We start from the raw sequence: 3,782 nt of genomic DNA on the forward strand, positions 1-3,782 counted from the left end.
ATAATCCACCTGGCTTCCTTGGAAGAAGAGTATGGTCAATAGATAACATTACTTCTGTTTGCTCACTATATGCAATGGTTTCTGTAATACTTATCACATTCTTTTTAGTATTTAAAAAAAAACTGCTGGCTAAACTCAAAAGTCATTCATGGAAGTTTATGTTAAGTATTTCACAAGTTTTATTTTCCTTAATTCTTAAGATAACATTTTCTATAATGCTAATGTTATTACCATTTTAGTGTTGGGAAAAATTGTAATTAAAGGCAGTAAGTGCATGGCCCAAACACACACTGTGAGGAAGAAAATGAGTCAAAGTTTCCAAAAGTCTTTCAGCAATAAACAAAAGGTAGGTAAAATCTCTCCATTCTCTTACACTCTCAATTCAATATTCATATTGTCCAAGAAATAATACCATAGCAATTATTGCCCATGGTGATTGTTTTCTGTTACATTTTGTCTTCAACACAGACTATGTAGGTGACATTGGGTTATCATGCACAGAACTGAGCTTATAAGAAAGACAAATATATTCTGTCCCATTTTTCCAGGTTCCAATTTATAAAGTACTAAACTTTTAAATATCATCACTTACTTTCTTAAGAATCCAAAAAAACGAAAAAAAAATTCACAAATAATCACTCCAAAATGCTTTAAAAGTAGGAGATGATAAAACAGGCCCCTGTGAAGTAAACTTTCTTCTACTTTTAAAATTACTCTGAAAGCCTTGTGCTGGTTGGTCACACCTGTAATCCTAACTATTCGGCATATTTACTCAGGAGCCAGAGATCTGTGGATAGCAGTGGAAGCCAATCAGGGCAAAATAAATTCATGAGATTATTTTTCAAAAATTTCAATGAGTTAGCAAAGGGCCAGGAATGGAGATGTAGCTCATATAGTAGCTCACCAAGGCCTAGCAAGACTTTGAAGCACTTTTTTCAAACTGTGAGCACACCAACATACATGCAAGTGCATGAGAACATGTGCACGTGCACACACACACATTCATTCAAAATACCTTGATATCAGTTTTTTGCATTAATTTCTTTGTTAGCCATATTGTATGAGTAAAATAAAGGAAATAAACTCTCCCATCTCAGAACATTTTCATACTTTTTTATTTTAAAAATACTGTACAGAGAGGTCACATTTACATGAGCATGTAATGAGTACATTTCTTAAAAAGGATTGTTACCTCCTCCTTTATTTTCCCTCTACCATCCCTTCCCTCCAACCTCTACAAGTAAACTCCCTTCCCCTCTTCCCCTGCCTAAATTGTAAAGTTCATTTTCCACCATAGTTTCTTGTGCATCTCATTGTTACAATGGGTCAACCTGAATCCCTACTTAAGCATTTTTTTTCCTTCCTCTTAACAAATTAGAGGAGCGTATATACAAGAGGTGGGCACACCAAATTCAAATACAGTGAAAACAGGGGTTATAGCATGAGGGAGGAACATATAAAGAAACAAAAAAACACAGAGACTGTTATAAGTACGTTCGAAACAATAGTAAGAAAAAAAAAACTTGTGTTCCTATTTGGGCGTTCATTTCCCTTAACATCATCTTATCTGGTCATATGTGCATAGATTTTGACCTTTTCTGCTTATCCCAAACATATATTAGTTATTAAAAATTAGGGAAACCCTGGGACCTATGTTTCTTTGGACCTGGCTTACTTCACTTAATTTTTTCCCAAGTTTTTCCATTTTCTAACAAATTGGGCGATGCCATTCTTTCTTATGGAGGCATAGAATTTCATTGGTACAAATAGCACATTTTCTTGATCTATTTATCTGATGAGGGGCATCGGGGTTGGTTCTATATCTTAGCTATCTTAAACAATGCTGCAATAAATATAATTGTGCTGATAGTTTTAGTACCGTCTTGTTTGTGATCTTTTGGGTAAATGCCCAAAAGTGGGATTCCTATGTCATAGGGGAGTTCTATGTGGAGTCTTTTGAGGAACCTCCATACTACTTTCCAAAGTGGTTGAACAAGTTTACACTCCCACCAAGAGTGCAGTACAGTTCCCTTGTGGCCACATCCCCTCCACCATCTGTTGTTGTAAAAGTATGGAATGGTACAGGAATTTGCCTATCATCCTTGTGCAGGGGCCATTCAAATCTTCTCTGTATCATTCTAATGTTAGAGTACGCCATGCTGAATGGAGCATAGAACATGATTTATATATAAAGTGTAATTGATTTTCTTAAACTAGACAATTCAACAAAAAGTAAGTATAAAAGAATTTTCATGAAATTTAAAGCCATGTACTTCTTACATAAGCACACATTTAAGAATAAAGTCAAGATTGACATGTCAAAAACAAAATAATTACAGATATTTGTTGTTCAAGAGATGTGTAGGAGGAGGAATTCAATTATTCTATACAAGGCTCCTGTCATAATGAACACTGCAGCAAGTGTTAAGTTTTGTTAAAAGTTTTAATGGTTTAAATATATTTAATTTGGGGAATTTGCTTATATATATATAATTTGGATTTATCTCTATATTATGATAAAAAAAACTGTTTGAATAATTGATTTATAATATATCCTAGTTTCATATACCAAATTACACTCAGAAAATGGGATATAACAATCAACAAATAAGTCCTGGCAGAAAAAAATGGCACCCCTATACTATGTGACACCCAGTTCTGAGATATTTCATTATGCCTCCATTTAATGAATGTGATTGTTTAAATGTTTCATAAGTACTAATTAAAATTGATCAGTGTATTATAATCTAATTGTTTACAATTTTATCCTAGAATCATTTAAGAACTTCCCATTCAATCATGACATCACATTCCATTGGTATTCATATGGATAGGAATGAGTTTCTTAGGATCTCCTGCCATTTGGAGATGGCAGGACCAGGATTCGAACTGTGGGCTCCAGCTCCTTCCACTTCAACCCAAGGATAGGGACTCACTGGTCTTTCAAGAACATCAGCAAGACCAATGATTAGGAAGGCACCAGTGGCTCTCAGAAGTCCTCGTTGATACTTACTATAATGCCCGGAGACTTGGAGCCCCCCCAAAAGACCACCAGGGATCAAAGATCAATGCAAGCGGCAATGAGTCTTTTATTGACGAGCTCGAGCACGGACCTCTCTGTGCACTGATGTCTGATTGCAGAGAGAGACCCCAAGCACAGGGTTACAACACTTTTTATATGTTCTTTGGTAGGGGTAAGGCCTCAGTATGTATTGGCAATGAATTAATATACCACGTGGGAAATTTAAATCATAATTCTAGCAGATGATTGGCGCAATACAAAGTGGGAAAAGGGCTGGGGCTAATAACTGGTCAGGCTAACGAGATATTGTGCTCTAAACTAATTAGACTGTACTTCTAGGGTAACTTAGGAGAAGTGGTTGCCAGATGTCCACTATCTCTGACCCCGACCCAGGGGAAGTGGTTTTGCCAAGCAGCCACTATCTCTGATCCTAGGCACAGGGGAAAGTGATCTAGAATGTGTACTTTGTCAGGTACTCCCTGCCAGAGGGTCATTAATTTCAGCTCCAGATCCAGGAGTGTCTGGGGCTCAAGGGAGGGTAGAATAGCAGCTGCATTCCTCAAGAAGATCTAATACAAAATGCAAATACAGGTCTATCTGATTATATATATCACACTTCTCATTACAAGGTTGAGATAGGAGGATCATGGTCAAAGTCATTCTAGGCAGAAAAGTCCTTGAGAACCCTGTCCAACTTCAGGGCCAACAAAGCAAGAAGTATAGCCATATGACTCCAGTGTTAGAGGGCTAGCCATCAATA

General features: G+C 36.6%; 1 non-coding gene across 1 annotated transcript; it reads right to left on the minus strand.

Moving 5' to 3' along the window:
* Window positions 1-2,065: 2,065 nt before the first annotated feature.
* Window positions 2,066-2,168, minus strand: LOC138833491 (U6 spliceosomal RNA). The gene has a single exon (XR_011373938.1). It is a non-coding gene; the product is annotated as a U6 spliceosomal RNA (small nuclear RNA).
* Window positions 2,169-3,782: the final 1,614 nt, after the last annotated feature.

The sequence above is a fragment of the Dipodomys merriami genome, unplaced genomic scaffold (assembly GCF_024711535.1).
Source record: "Dipodomys merriami isolate MVZ:Mamm:240054 unplaced genomic scaffold, mDipMer1.0.p SCAF_209, whole genome shotgun sequence".
NCBI lineage: Eukaryota > Metazoa > Chordata > Mammalia > Rodentia > Heteromyidae > Dipodomys > Dipodomys merriami.